This window comes from Macaca mulatta, chromosome 8, assembly GCF_049350105.2.
Source record: "Macaca mulatta isolate MMU2019108-1 chromosome 8, T2T-MMU8v2.0, whole genome shotgun sequence".
In the NCBI taxonomy this organism is placed as follows: domain Eukaryota; kingdom Metazoa; phylum Chordata; class Mammalia; order Primates; family Cercopithecidae; genus Macaca; species Macaca mulatta.
Window position 1 is genome coordinate 748,062 of NC_133413.1, and position 16,725 is coordinate 764,786.

The 16,725-nt window shown below is 47.9% G+C and overlaps 1 protein-coding gene across 5 annotated transcripts in view; it reads right to left on the bottom strand.

The window, feature by feature from the left end:
- Positions 1-16,725, bottom strand: part of LOC144330659 (disco-interacting protein 2 homolog B-like) — a 174,431-nt gene that overhangs the window by 123,503 nt on the left and 34,203 nt on the right. Inside the window, exon 1 of one of the 5 annotated variants that reach the window (XR_013397000.1) lies at positions 1,288-1,733. The exons of the other annotated variants lie outside the window; for them this stretch is intronic. The gene's annotated coding sequence lies outside the window, so the exon portion shown is untranslated. Of the gene's footprint in view, positions 1-1,287; positions 1,734-16,725 lie in introns of those variants that run through there. 5 annotated transcript variants of the gene reach the window in all.

Here is a 16,725-nt window from a genome sequence, read left to right on the forward strand (position 1 = left end):
GCAATTATCCCTCTGTATACACAGGGACATGGATTCCAGAATATGCCCCGAGTTTACCCAAATCTACGTATCCACAGGACCCCATGGACGCCCTATGGAACCACATGTAGGAAACGTCGGCCCTCCACAAAGCCAGGTTTTTTCAGTAAGGGTTTGGTTGGAAAAAAAATTAACATAAGTGATCCTTCGAAGCTCAAAACCCATGTTGTTCAGGGTCAGCTGCATTTATTACTTGTATCATATCTGAGGCCTGAAAGCCATCATTCTCGATACCTTAATGTGACAGTTAACAAACTAACTGTTCTGATTAGAAAGAGGAAAAAGCTTATTTTTAAGCTGACAATGAGAGTGGATGCGGCTACGGTGAACGGAGAACAGACCTAAGCAAGCACCAAGGCTGGGGTGACTGCCTGTGCTCAGACCCACCAGGGCCTGTTCTTCCATCTCCCTCTGCTGAAAGAGATAACCTCCTTCTCCCCCACGACTGAAGGGCCTTTTTTAAATATTCACACGAGAAGTGCTATGAAAAGCTGAAAGGTCACAGATAACATTTTTAAAAATAAACATTAACGTAAGCATTTAACAAGCCCATTACGATTTAAGGGGAAAAAAAAACGGTATTAAGTTCCTGGGTGCAGTGGCTCATGGCCGTAATCCCAGCACTTTGGGTGGCCGAGGTGGGTGCATCACCTGAGGTCAAGAGTTTAAGACCAGCCTGGCCAACATGGTGAAATCCCTTCTTTAACGAAAATACGAAAATTAGCCAGGCATGGTGGCAGACGCCTGTAACCCCAGTTACTTGGGAGGCTGAGGGAAGAGAATCACTTGAACCCGGGAGGGAGAGTTTGCAATGAGCCAAGATCGTGCCATTGCACGTCAGCCTGGGCGTTGAGTGTGAAACTCCATCCCAAAAAGAAAAAAAAAGTATAAAGTTTTCCTTCCAATGAACCTATCATTCAGCCACCGAGGTATCCTATAGCTACTTATTCAGCCATGAGATACACCACAGGCGATATAGGCGAACAGGACACAGTTCTTCCCTGAAAGAAGGCTGCACCCTCAACAGAAGGGAGGCACATACTCCGAATGGAATCGGCATAGGGAACAGATGCTGCTGCAGGTGGAACTGGCTGCACAGAGCACCCGCTCAAGTGTCTGAGAAATAAGGAGCGGTTGGTGGCATCACCTTCCGTACCTGAGCTGGGCGGTGGGGAGCCTATCACCACCACCACCACCACCACCCGGGACAAAGACCCCCAGAACCACACAACGAGCTTACAAACTCACCGAGGCGACGACCGAGCAGTGTGTGTGGAGTGATGCGAACACGCAGACGTCAGGGCCACGCGCGGCGTTGGTTTTGTGCATCAACCTGAGCGTGCCTGGGGTGCCCAGATGGCTGGTTCTGCATTATTTCTGTGTGAGATGCATGTTTGCCTCTGGACTGAGTGGAGACCCATCCTCGCCAGTGTGGGGGGCACCACCCTATCCACCCAGGGCCCGAGTAAAACAGCAAGGCGGGGAAAACTGGGTTCACTCCACCTGTCTGGCTGATGGGCCAGTGACATCTGTCTTCTGCAGCCCGTGCTCCTGGGTCTCAGCTCCTCAGACCCCGGTGGGATCTGCACCCTCCGCTTCTCAAGTCTTCAAGCCACACCCTCCCAGGACTCTAGCTTGCAGGCTGTGGGTCCTGGGGCTTCTCGGACTCTGTAACGCCAGCAGCAAGCCTCGCCCTGGAGACACACGCACACCCGGCTGTCTGTCTCTGGAAGCCCTGACTAAAAGCCGCCCCTAAAAGTGGTCTTCAGAGTTTCTTTCTAGCCCTAAGATCCCAGCGCCCCTCCCTACAATTCTAGGCGGAAAGGTGAACGGAGACCAATGAACAGAGGTGTGTGTGAGGACACGCCAGGCAGCAGCACTGGGCAGGAGGGCACTAACGCTCACTAAGCAAAGAATCAATGTTGCTTGCCACAAAAATGAGAGCAGTAAAGATTTCTTCAAACAGAAATGAGTTTGTTTCATGATTTGCTCTTAATACATAAGAAAGCATAAAATTAGGCCTATTAACAATTACGTAAGTCTTTAGAGGCCCTTGAACTACTTCTGCCCCGAGTCCTTCCCTTACTATTGATGGAAATATGGGAGAAACCAGGAGGTCTGAGCGTGGACCTGGCCGTGCTCCCAGGGACCGAGGAAAGCACCCATCTGTCCAGTCTTCCCTCCACCCCGCGGTTCCCTCTTACCCAGACTCTTGGGCTGACGCGGCTCATGCACTCAACAGCGCCATCATTAAACGTTTAGCTTCGCATCACGAGGGCCTCCTCTGGCCTCCTCTGACCACTCCTCAACCTGCAGTCAGCACTAGTCTGCAGGACACGCGTGGACAAAGTTGATGGATCACGGCCTCCAACGAGGAAGGTGCCAGGCAAGGAGTCGGAGAGCCGAGGATGGAGCAGCCCTCACCCAGGGAGGCGAAGGCCAACAGCGGCCACCACCGAGGACCTCCCTTCCAACCCTGAGGGCAGCTCACCCAGGGAAGCGAAGGCCGACACCGGCCACCACTGAGGGCCTCGAGGGCTCTCCCCACCCCGAAGGCGGCTGCGATCACATTTCCCATCGCACCAAGAGACCCCTGTATTGAGCACAAACCTTTCCAACCTTCGAATCAATAAGGAATCACAACACAGACATTCCCTCAATCCAAATGGCCAGCCCACAAAACAGACACGCAATTATACACATTTCCTGTGGGAAAATCAGTCAGTCCCTGGGGCCTCGCGCCAGGGGTGGGGGGGCATCATGGGGAGATGCCCCAGCCCCAGCCTGGCTCCTCCCTCTATAGCTCCTTTTCCCCCGCCCCTTCCCACCCCCTCCTAGCCTCAGAGGCTCCCTTCCTCAAATTCTTTCCCCTTGATGAAGTCATTCATGCCCAAAATGCAAGGCAAAGTCATGGGGGCTCAAGAGAAAATCCATACCGTGGCTCGCGTTTTAGATTCTCATAAGTTTGAGAATAACCAAGCAAGAATCTTTGGCATCTGAATGTGGTCTGAAGGCATCTGAGCACAATGCCCGGCACTGGCCCGGAGTGGATCATGGGTGTCTCAGACATCTTCACAACTCTACACCAGTTATTTTGAAACACACCAGCAGAATAGAACCATGTGAATAGCTGCTTCTTAGTTAAAAGTAGGAAAAGACTCCAAAAGCTGCCCTCAAGGAACATCCTTCCCACCAGGAGTTTTCTGCATCGGGCCCTTCAGGTACAGGCAAGGCCCTTGGGCCCAACTCCCTCATCCCTGCGTCATAAAGCAGCAAAGACGGTGGGGAATAAAGCAAGTGAAGGAGTCAGTCCCGCACAAAACGGGCTCCAGAAGCCACAGCCACTCTCCCAGTGTGGGAGCCAAGTTCAGAGACCTGGAAACACCAGCGTTCCCCAGGGAGGAGGGCAGAACAATGCCATTTCCCCCTAGTTTAGGGAGACACCACCCCACGTCCTCTGGCCTTAAAAGAAGAGAGACTTCACATAAATGATTTCAATGACTCCACCACACACAGAAAGTGGGCTGAGGGCTAACACAACCATATAAATGCCTGGCAAAAACACATTAAATGAACACACAGATAAGCAAGGTTCTCCTGTTATCCACGAAATATTCAGAAACAAATCCAGTAAGCAATCTCTTTGCAATCAAAAGACCAATTCAGAGGTGCAGATTAAAAATAAACATACAACTGAACCCTTAATACACCAAGAACCAATTTCCACGGAAGTGCTATCACATCACCACCTCCCAGCTGAAGGAAGCAGCACTAGCCACTGACCAGCTGTTCACTCGTGGGTCAGTGAACGAAAGGCAGTGCTGTCCAGGACAACGATGAGATGTTAACCTGAAAAGGGCAAAATTGCAGAGGCTGGAGGGACCTTCCAGGTAACCCGTCCCCCTCAGTGGACAGAGGACCCCCGTGGGACCACAGAGCCCAGAGCTCCACTGTGTTCGGGGCAAGGACTCAACTGCAACCCTGATGATGTCCGAACGCCTTCTGCCCTTCTGTGTCTCTGCCCCACTAACAGGGAATCTGTGAATGCTAAGGAAATGTAACGCATTTTACAATACATGTAGATTTTTAGCAAATTAAAGATAAACAGTGACAAACTTTGAGAATTAACCAAAATATAGTTCAGTGAATGCCCAAACTCAAAGCTAGTCTCCAAGAGGTGATAAGCTGTGTGTGGTGGTTAACGCCTGTAAATCCCAGCAGTTGGGGAGGCTGACACAGGAGAATCACTTGAGCCTAGAAGGTTGGGGTTGCAGTGAGCTGTCATTGCACTACTGCACCCAGCCTGAGAAACAGAGTGAGACTGTCAAAAACAACTACAAAAAAAAAAATTAAAGGAGTTCAAATGAATTTGCCCATAACGTTTAAATTTTCATTTGGGTACATGGGGTGATCGAGTTCCTTTTTCCCTTGCAATACATGAATAATCTAATAATTAAATGTAATCTAACAATTACATGGGAAAATTTAATTATTTTCCCATTTCATTATTCCCTATCTCAGGGAAAAAGTTAAAAATTATTCCCTATTTCAGGGAAAAAGCTAAAAATCATTTTAAACCTTCCTTCCACAAAACAGTATACTCAGTCATCTCTATCTGCTTTATCATGTGGAATTCAGCTTCACATGTCTACAATACGGTTTTTGTTAAACAGCGTTTATGTAGACAGGCGAGAGAAAGAAACACTTGGTCTATGTAGAAGCAGCAGAAGACACGTTTTAACAGAAAAGGGAGAAGATACCACCGTGTGAATCTGGAAATTCTGTCCTTATCTTGTCCACACACACAGAAAACACCCAAGCATGTGCCTAGTGTCCAACAGGAGCACAGAAAGGACAGGGATCCCTTCAGTTGTTTAATGACCAGCCCCACTTGTCACCGCCACATAACAAAATCCGCACGGCAACTTCAGCACGTTTCATTCACGATTCCACGGAAATCAGGCTGAAGAACATACAGATGTTTTGCCCACATTTAAAAATCCAAGTGTGGGACTCATAGAAATAAAACACATTATGGATTCACTTAATTTTTCCAAATTTTTACTTGGAGAAACCTATAAAGTTCTTGTCAGTTACATCCTTAAGTTTTTCAATAATTTTTAAATGCAAAAGTCGGGCAAGACTTGTAAAGGGGTACACACATACGGCCCGGCGCAGTGGCTGACACCTATAATCCCAGCACTTTGGGAGGCTGAGGTGGGCAGATCACGAGGTCAGGAAACCGAGACCATCCTGGCTAACACGGTGAAACCCCGTCTCTACTAAAAATACAAACAATTAGCCAGGCGTGGTGGCAGGTGCCAGTAGTCCCAGCTACTTGGGAGGCTGAGGCTGGAGAATTGCATGAACCCGGGAGGCAGAGCTTGCAGTGACCTGAGATCTCACCACCGCACTCCAGCCTGGGTGACAGAGGGAAACTGTCTCAAAAAAAACAAAGGAGGTACACACATACATGCCACGTTCTTCTCTCAAAGAGACGGGCCCTTTTTTAAGATTTCAGAAGTAAATGTGGTTGTCACCCTGCTTTTGAGAGGATGGGCTGTGTTTTAAGCATGAACAGACTTTCCTCCATGCACCAAGGATGCACCATGGGGGCAGTGCTGCCGCCGCCTCCCCAGTCTCTGCTCAGGGTGGGGCAAGGGGAGCTCCGTTGTCTCCCGTATACACCATCAACAGGCCAGGTGCTCAGAAGGAGGCTTCCAGGACTCGCTGTAGGCATTTGTCAGCAGGGCAGGCAGTGTCTCGTGCTGGTGGGCATCCAGCAGTAAGGGGGTCTTGCACTTCTCTCTGGGCCCAGCCCCAAACAGAGGGGAAAGAGACACCTGTATCGTAACTCATGTGTATTTATAGACACACAGAGACTCTGCAGTGCAAGGTGCAGAACTAGAAGGAATCATGGAAATAAGAGGGAAGACATTTGCTTACGACTGGCAGAGCCACCTCAAGCCTCAGCACTTCCTGCCGGAGCCCTCACTGACCAGACTCCTCCAGGGTCACTGCCACTGCCTTGCCCAGCTCATGACAGGGCAGACAGTGACAGAACCTCAGAACAACCTCCCACTCCTTCCTCACCAGCCCAGGGGACGAGCTGTTCATGAGGGTCCCAAAGCCTGAATGTGGGAACACAGAGGTGACTGAGCAGAAAGGGGGACAGCCACAATGGCCGCGGGTGTGCAGATATTGCGGGGCACCCCAGCATCCCTTTCCATCTTAAAGAGGGTGGCCACGGGTGTGCTGATGCTCCCGCGTGACCCAGCCGTCCTTTCCACCTTATAGGGGAATGGCCACGGGTGTGCTGATATTCCCAGGTGCCCCAGAGCCCTTTTCACCTTAAGGAGATTTTCACAGTCTCATATCAGTCTCCAAACTATTCAGTGAGTTTGGAGGAGTATCACTGTGGACCAACACTGATTGGCACCAAGTAAGGGCAATTTTATAACCATGTCTCAACCATGAAACAATCAGGTCTTTGGCCATCTGGTCTAAGCTTTTTCTGTAACAAAGTTGGATAATTAAGTTGAACTTTGGTTTTCCAAAGCTTGTTACAGAAACCACATCTTCCTAGGTGTGGCTCTGTGGTGTCACGTGCACACATCAGTAGCCAGGCTTGCCAAGACTCACGGCACATTACACGTTCACCTGAGAAGGCTGCTCAATCATTGAGGGCTCTGGCATGCTCTGAAATGAATTTGCCACTTCAGCCTACACTCTACTCCCTTGTTTGGTTAAAGAAACCCAAAAAGCAGAATTTGTTTTGGCCAATCGCCTGCTGACCAACTGCAGAGGTTTTAATTAGACTACTTTCATTGCATCATAGAAAGCAAAGTCATATAGATCAACTCATTATTACCACTCCAAAGGTTTAGTAAATCTCCAGATAATCAGGCAAACATTTTAAGAAGCTACATTAAGGTTTACAATACTCAAAATTTAAAACTACATCCATGCTTCAAAAAACCACCATTCCCATTTTAGATGGCCAAATGCATATGAGAAAGAAAGAAACGTGCTGAGCGCATTTTTTGGGTAATCTTATGGAGAAACTACCACTTTAAAAATGGCTCTAGTTCCTGGCTCCAGATGGGTGTGATGGGTTGCCTCACTCAATTTCAACTCCACCCGAAGCTGGGACACTAGAAATCCTTTCCCACACTCCAGGGCACCAGAATTCCCACTTCTGGAAACAGCCTGGAATGCAGATCTGTAGCAGACAATTCTTTCCTGCCCACCCTAACTGTCCTCTGTGGAAGGCGACAGTCAAAGACAAGTCCACCCCCCTAGGCGCAACTGCACCACGAAGAACCATTTCAAGGTGGGAAGTGATTGATCCGTGGGAACAGGCAGTTTAGCTAATCACTTATAAGGCAGAGAAGGGGGGTTTGAAGGCCTGTATCTGGTCTTGTCCTCGGTAAATGGTCATCCGCCAGTCAGCCTAAGCCACATGGGAAGGCGCTTCTTGCAGTAAAAGTGGGGGTGCAGTTGTGGGGAGGGGGAATGTCTTAACCATCACTGTTTTACAGGATCACAGGGCTCAGGCAATGTTCAGTATTGTCACACACCAAGGTTTTTACAGTCTGAAGAAAACTACAGTCCTAAGGTGTCAGTTCTCAAAGTCCTTAAGTTCCTCCTGCTAAGATTCCCAGAGAGTCTCCACTTCTTGCACCGAACCCCAACTTACACAGACACCTGCGTCTTCCTCCTGCAGCAAATGCAGATAAGAAGCTGTGGCTCTGCTGCAGTAATGATGCCATGCAGCCCTAACACTACAGCAGAGCAATGGCTCTGGCCTGAATGTCCCCAAAACCTCATGCTGGAACCATCTCCGATGGGATACATTAAGAGGTGGGGCCTTTGGGAGGTCCTGCTCTCAGGACTGGGGTTGGTGTCCTTGTTGGGAGGCCTAGAGGAGCCCTCCTGCTCCTCCACCACGTGAGTTCTGACGAGACGACCGCTGCCACGAAAGACCTGGTGAGATGCTGCCGTCTGTGAGCCACAAGCCCTGGGGCACCAGATCTGCAGGTGCCTTGACATTGGACTGCCTTGACCTTGGACTTTCCAGCTTCCAGAGCTGTGAGCAATAAATGTCTCTTTACAAATCACCTAATCGACAGCAGCTGGACAGACAGTAATGTCACAACATGAGTCACTTTCTCAGTGGGCCAGAGGACTCCCCATGAGCCACCACTGTAAAGCAAGAACTCCCTGGAGGATGGAAAGGGGTTCACAAGGAATTCTACCCAGCACCAGGGTATCTGTCCTTTCTTGCAGGAAGATAGCTGAGCCATGGCAGGAAACTACAGGGTGGGTGGGGCTGGACAGTAATGTGTCACCTGCTCATCTAAGCCTCAGTCTCCTGCCTCTCATCACGACAGTGGGGGTAACACCCCCCTCACCTGAGCTGTTGGGGGAGGTAAGAGTGCTGGGTGATTAACAATTGTTAGTTCCACAGAAATAAGGCAAAGAATCTGCCCCATGTCTTATAAAACCAAACCAGCCCAGGAATTCCACATCACTACTAATTTGCATGGGAAAATGCCAGATTCTCCTAAGTTCTGGCATGTCATTTGTATTAATAAAGTTTGCAGAGTTTTCACATACTAAGTATATAAAACAGGAAAATAAATCATGCAATTTGGAGGCTGAAGCAGGAGACTCACTTGAGCACAGGCGGCGGAGGTTGCAGTGAGCTGAGGCCTCGCCACTGTACTCCAGTCTGGGTGACAGAACGAGACTCCATCTCAAAAAATAAAAAAAAAAAGATTTTGCTGCTTCATACTAGTAAAGTGGGCAGACTCTACATGCCAACTCTTATTCAAAGGTCGCCTAACACTGACTCAGGAACTCTGGCCCTGATGTGCTTGGAGTTTTAATCCTAACGGTGTTAAAGACCACTCCCCCAGGAGCTCTGAACAAGTACTCCAGGTACACGCTGAACAAGACCACACACTCTGACCGAAATCTAACTTCCCAGACCCAAACTACAGAACCACAGAAGACACTGCTTCTGTCCAACTTTGTGTTCTGCCATCGTTTGTGTCCATTATTTCCTACAAACCATCTCATTAGAATTTAGGGCACACAAAAGGCCAATACAACAGGGTTACTTTTCAAAGGTTTGGAGGTGAAGAACAGATACAATGCATTAGCTTCCTATTGCTGCTGCAACAAATTACCACAAATGCAAACCTCCTCTCAGCCCTGGAAGTCAGGAGTCCCAGGGCTGAAGTCAAGGGGTCAGTAGCTTGTATTCCTGCCTGGAGTCTCCCAATTCATAGAAGCCACCATGCAGCTTGACTCACAGCCCCACACCCCTCCTACCACTGCCCCGGCCTCAGCCCTGCACTCCTCCGGCCCCTGCCCCTGCCCCACACTCGCCCTCAACCCCACAGCCCTCTGGCCTCTATCTCGTCCTCAGGTCTCCTCCTCTGAGGCAGACCCTCGTACTCCCTTCTCAAAAGGCACATGTGAAGACACTGGACCCACCTGGACAACCCAGGGTCCTCTCCCATCTCACTGTCAGTTACACTCACATCTGCAAAGCCTCTTTTGCCATGGAAACTTCATTATACTAACAATCATTTAACAAGTCCATTTTAATGATGTGAAAATTGGCATTGTTTTCCTCCTAATGAACAGATCAGTCACCCATGTAACCTATAAATATTTGACTATTAAATATACAATACTGTAGGAGACAGAGATGAGGAAGACGGTTCCTCCCTGAAAGACGACTGGACCCTAGACGGAGGGATGAACATTCTGAACAGAATCAACATAACTCAACATTTGAGTCGGAGAGGTCAAGCAATAAGACGTTCAAAAAAGCAACCAGAAAGTATGTACTGTGCCTGTAGTTCACATCTGCGCCTGGCGTCATGAGCACGAGCATGCGGACACGCACACAGGGCCCAAGTGTAAGATCAAATATAAGGAGCTTCCCACTGTAGTATTTAACTAGATCTTATTACAAAATAGCCTCCTGATTTTTATCCAAAAAGTTCTCTGTAATTAAGGAAATTAATTTTCCCCTAAAAGGCATTTCTCTATCTATCATTCCATATAAACTAAATGGGCATATTAAAGAAAAAAGACAAATGTTTGACTTCGGGGGTTTGCCTACGACTTGGATAAGCATGATTTTCTTCTGGCCAAGCAGGGAGCAGCTGGACCAGACTGGAGGGAAGGAAGAACAAATTTCCACTCTGACCTCAGTTGGGCACCAGAGTCTTCCCTGTCAGAATGTGGGTGTGGTGCTTCCCACACACCAGCCTCTGACGAAACTCAGCCCAAGGGTGTGGGAAAAGGCTGTCTACTTCTGAAAAATCTATAAAGTGCAAATACATCAAAAGCTTCAGAAGACTGTAAAGGGCCAAGGAGACCACTACACCCTTGGAGTTTACAGAAAATGGTCAGCATCACACGTGCCTGAGGTCCAGGGTCAGCTCCCAGCTGCCGCGACACCGTGAGTGCAGCCCTGGCTTCCCCTCTGATGCAGAGAGCTGGTCACTCTGCCGGCAGCACTCAGAGCTCAGAACATTCTAGAGGAAAGCAACGTGTTCCTTTTAAAATGGGGAACCGGGGCAGCACAACTGAAGCTCTACGACTGTCTCAACTACTGGGTTTCGGGGTAGCATTAGGAAATCGTGAGAATCCAAATCTCAATTTCATACAGATTCCAGATTCACTGCAGGTTCCAGAATTTCCTGAAACATTCTTCCAATTTATCACTCAGGATTCCCTTGCCAAAGCTAATAAAGTCTACATTCCTTACGGAAAACCCACCATAAGCACCACCACAAGTAAGATCAACTGACGCCCGCCCTTCGCACCAAACATAGAAACTGTTACTCACACAAGACTGTGCTGGAGGCAGCTCTCAGCTGAAGCCGAATCCGTGAGACATCATTATCCCCATTTTGGATTGAGTGTGAAGACTGTCAGCAAACCAGGGCCCCAGTGTGAAGCAGAGAACAGATCCTCTGACGCCTGCCTGAACATTTCCTTCCCACCTCTGTCTTGGATATTGAACACCCTCAGAGCTACTGAGTCACCCACATTTGCAGGTCATTTATCCAGCCACCAGGATAACACAATTATGCGATAAAAATGCCTTCTCAGGGCTTTGTCATACTCAACAAGGAAGCTCAGAAGGCTAGGTAAGCACAAGAAAGGGGGAAGCGTCCTCCAAACAGACAAAAACCAAGGAAAACCGTGCAGAGACTCTCCAGAGAGAGCAGAAACAGAGCCCGCTGTAGCCTTTCAGGTCCTGCTGGCCGCAGCCCTGCGTTAGGTGGCACCATTTCCACGGATGCATCCTGCTGGGCCCATTTGAAAGGTCCCGCTTGCGAGACATTCACCCCCACCTCCAGCTCCTGCAAGACCTGCTGCAGCCCCACTCCATCCTGGGGGCCGACTGTGCAAGTCTTCCCGGCGAGACCCTCAGAGCCTACTCAGTGTCTGAGACTGGGAAGCACCAAGGATCCAGAAAGGCACAATCCCGTTCTCCTCGTGCTGCTTTCTGGGTTCCAAGTTGTCTTAAGAACCAGTCCTGCATAAACCCTGGGCTGGGGAGCCAGCCACAGCCCAGCAGCACCCAGCTCATGTGCTCCACTCACCCCACAGAGGACCACGGAGGCCCCAGCACGCTCTGTCCGTGGGGCAAGACACCAGAAACAGCCACAGTTCAGGGTTCTGCCACCCGCCCCACTGCCGTCATTACCTGCTGGGATCTGAATTCTCATTGGTTGGAAAGGTGATCCCACAGCTCCGCTGCCTTAATTACCTGCTGGGATCTGAAATTGCATTAGTTGGAAAGGGGATCTCATTGCTCAAGCACTCCCTGCTGCCTCCTTGCAAACAACATAAAAAATCCAAAACCCCTTGTAAAGAACGTTTACTATAACCTCAAAACAAGACACATCCCGAGACCAAGGAAGATACACACGCACATCTGACACCTGGTGGACGTCAGTGACCAACGCCACGGCTTCCGTGTGGCGTGTGAAGCAGGAGGCCTGTCACGGTGACTCAGGCTGGGGTCTGAAGAGGGGTCTTCCAAGCAACTAGGCAACCAGGACACACACCCCAAAACCCAAGTCCCCGCACTCATGTACCTGGCAGAAATGCTGCTTGGCCATCGACACCAGTTGTGAACCAAGACCGATCTGTGTCCTGTGGCCCTCACAACGTCCATACATGCCTGGGCCCAGCACAGGCCCGCACGGCACCCTGCTCGCCTCCAGTGGGGCTCTCTCCTGCCAAGGGGGATGGCCCTGAAGTCCGTTGAGATTTCCAAAGCTCTACAAAGTCGTGCTTCCTCCTGCTTGTTCAGAAGGCCTAAAGCCCTAAAGACACCAGTGAGAATTGACCTAGCCTCTTAAGGCAGCTCAAATACCTAAACACAGGAACGCTGGACCTCTCTGCCCTCGAGAGCAGCTGATAACACACTGGGCTAAGCAGAAGGCACAGATGTCACATCCAGAAGCCAGTGGAGCTCAGGATTGCATTCCAGGAGCCGCCCATGTGAATCCCTCCAAGGCTTCCAAGTCCCACTTGATTGTTTTCATCGTATCTCTATAACATCAGAGACATTATATCTCACTGTATCTATGAGATCGTCTCTACTTTTATGAGCACATATGCTCCCTGACTTACCATGGGATGAAACTGTTCCAATAAACCCAGCGTAAGCTGAAAATATCCTAAATAGAAAGTGCATTTGACCTCATAGTTTCAACTTACAACGGGTTCATCCAGAGGCAGCCCATCTTGGGCCAAACAAGGCACTGAGTGTGACTAGTTCACACCATCACAAGGTTGAAAAAAAAAATCACAAATGTAACCACTGGGAGCCAGGGACCATCTGTATTGGGGCTCCTGTCTTCAGAGACAACAGAAACCTCTTCTTAGACAAGAATCACAATTTATAATCCTCAAAATGTTAAACTTAGTTTAACAATCTAGAGGTTCAAACAAAGCCAAAGTAGGCCCACAAGGCCGTTTGTGCCATTCACTAAGACACACGACTCTGTAATAACCCTCACCACAGCCCCTCAGGGTGGGTCCCAGAGGCGGCTGAGGCTTGTGGCTATGGACACTAATGAAACCAAAATCAGAGTACGCAGGTGCAGTCAAGTCATATGACTTCGCCACTAGCATATGCACAAATGTTCATCAGCAAATCTCATCTTCGCTTTACCTCCCTCCCATGACCTAAAAAGGAGTCCACCACACACACCCATACACACACACCACTTCAAAAACATAATTAGTACTTGCATTCAATTCTGGGCATTCGGAATAGACCTAATGGGTGATTAAATCTCTCCTCTAACCCACTGCTTAGTCTTCTTAGAGGATGAAGGATTTTGCATAACACAAGTCAACATATAAAAGATCTGCTATAGAAACAGACTTTCAAGTGGTCCTCATTATAGTGATTCAACTAATATACAAAGGACCCAACACACAGCACAGTGTATATTAGAAGAATGATTAATTTGTTCCCCTAAAAATCCTAATATCTACACAGAAAAAATACCCAATACACATTTTATCATTCTTTACCAGTATAGTCATACAAAGGAGTATCACAAAAGCAAAAGAACGCATTTGGTTTGACTCACAGTTCTAAATTTAATATAAAATTGCTAAAACCACCAAGACAAACATGACTATGAAATATTTAACGATCTTCACCTAAATTCAAGTCACCATTCAACCACCAATACCTCTGCTCTCCTTACGGGAACTTTCCAAAAGTAAATTCTGGAATTAACAGGACAAAATTTTCTGGTGATAGAAATTAGGAAGAAATTGGTTGAAGGCGGTTCCTTGGCTGTCAAACTTTTTCTCAATAACATTTTGTAAAATAAAAGCATCAAACAGATCTTTACATTAACTTACAATCTATCAAGCAATACTGGAGCAAGCTTTAAATATTAGCCACATTCTGTCAGGGCTGACTAACATTAAATCAGTATCAGTCTCATGTCTTGCAGCATCCACAGCTCATCTTCTTAAAACCACTTAAGATTTCATAATTAACTCAATTAAACAATGTAAGTCATCTCCTTGATCTTTGACATGAAGGGGTAATTTTCCCCCAAAATAGTACCTCTTTCCTTGACATGATTTAATCTGTGGTTAGAGTATTTAACAGGATTTCTTACCGCATGTTCTCACTCATAGGTGGGAACTGAACAATGAGATCACTCGGACTCAGGAAGGGGAACATCACACACCGGGGCCTATCATGGGGAGGGGGGAGGGGGGAGGGATTGCATTGGGAGTTATACCTGATGTAAATGACGAGTTGATGGGTGCAGCACAGCAACATGGCACAAGTATACATATGTAACAAACCTGCACGTTATGCACATGTACCCTACAACTTAAAGTATAATAATAAATAAATTTAAAAAAATAAAAACAAAAACAAAAAAAAAGAAATGCTAATTTTATAAGCCAAAAAAAAAAAAAAAAGAAAATAAAATATACACCTTTCCAATATGAAAAACTCTAACTGATAATGCTATAGCTTAGCCAGGTCAAAAGCATTTTTTTTAAGTTAAAAAAAGAACCTAACTGCATCTTTGGACCTTATGTGACGTAGTGTCCAGGGTCGCTGGGACCCCTGCTTGGCCAGTGTAGCTGGGTACCAATTAAAGACAGAAACCCAAGCATTCACTCAAAGCCCCTTCCCAGCTGTTCATCCTAGTGGAAGAAGCCATGGGTACAAATGAATGCGGCATTCTACGGAGGGCTTTGGGGATAGGCTGCTTGAGAACATCAAAGTGGCTCATGTCCCCCGAGTATAAAGCCAGTGACTGCTCTCAGCTTCCATCCACAGCAGCCAAGGTCTGGAATCACCTGAGCGCCCGTCAACAGGTGATGAAGGGAACGTGGCCCGAACATAAACAGGAGCAATACTCCACCACACAGCGGAGAGCCCTGTCATCCGCGGCAGCATGGATGGAGTTGGAGGACATTACGTTAAGCAAACGAGCCAAGCAAGGAAACGGCGCATGTTCTCACTCATAAGCAGGAGCTGAGAGCAGATCTCATGGAGGCCAAAAGTAGGTGGTCAACAGGGCCCAGCAGAGCCCACTCATAAGCAGGATGGGCAGAGGCTGGTAATGTGCACAAACACACAGCCTAATGGGAACACGAGACCTACTATTGATAAATCAGCAGGGGGATGGCAGTGGGTCATCTACTGTGTATTTCAAAACAGCTAGGAGAGAATAACTTAACATAACCAGCACAAGGAAAAGAAACTATTTAAAGTGAAAGACATCCCAAGTACACAGATTTCATCAATATAGCGGTGAATCAAGGTATCACATGCACTCTGAAAATATGTACATATATTATGTATCAACAGAAACAAAAACCAATGACAGAACCATTTGCGAAGCACGTGCAGGAGAAGAATGGGAAGCCTGACATGGTGTGGCTGTGTGTCCCCACCCAAATCTCATGCTGAACTCTATCCCTGTATTGGAGGTGAGCCCTGGTGGGAGGTGATTGACTCATGGGGGTGCTTTCTAATGGTTTAGCATAATCCCCCAAGTGCTGTCCTCATGATAGTTCTGAGATCTGGTTGTTTGGAGGTGCATGGCACCTTCCCCTTCACTCTCTCTCCCCTTCCAGCCATGTGAAGACATGCCGGCCTCCCCTTCACCTTCCACTCTGATTGTAAGTTTCCCCAGATGTAGAAGCCTGTACAACCCACAGAACTGTATGCCGATTAAACCTTTTTTTCCTTATTACCCAGCCTCAGATGGTTCTTTATAGCAGTGGAAGAACAGTACAGTCCTCAGGACCAGCAATGTTTTCCTTCTACCCAGCGGCCAACAAGGTCCTACACCATAGCTGGTTTTCCAAAGCTTTGCCAGAATGCTGAAGCTGTTTTGGGGATACTAACTTTCCCCATCTCTGGCAAACCAGATGGGGCATCCTATTTGCCTCTTACCACCTTTCTCAGAGAAACCCCACCTCTGAAACAGCCTCCACCAGGTGCCTCCTTCAGCAGCAGCAAAGCTGAGTGTTCCTTGCACACTTCCCTTCTTCTGAACAAGTAAACATCTTAAGCTTGTTTTTCCATCTTCCCAGCTCATTGAAGAAAATATCTTATGCTTTCTATTTTCCTCACACACACACATGGAAGAGAAGTGCCGTGAGGGCAGGGGCTCTTGTTTTCCCGGATCTGAGCCTGGCCCTCAAACACTAGCCAAATACTAACACGATATCCAAAGGCAGAAATGCAAATATCCACACGACTTCAAATACCCTAAGGATCTAACAGGCCGAGTGGCCCATATAACTATGGTGTGCTGGGCCATTCAACTGGTGTCCAAATCCCTGTCCAAGTGAGCTATTTAATTGAGACTTTTCAGACAGCTGTTTTGTTATTGTTGTTGTTCTGTTTTGTTTTTATTAAAGGGATATGTTACAGTTATAATCAAGAATATCCCAGGCCGAGTGTGGTGGCTCATGCCTGTAATCCCAGCACTTTGGGAGGCCAAGGTGAGCGAATCACCTGAGGTCAGGAGTTCAAGACCAGCCTGGCCAACATGTTGAAACCCCGTCTCTACTAATACAAAAATGAACCAGCCATGGTGGCAGGCACTTATAATCGCAGCTACTCAGGAGGCTGAGGCA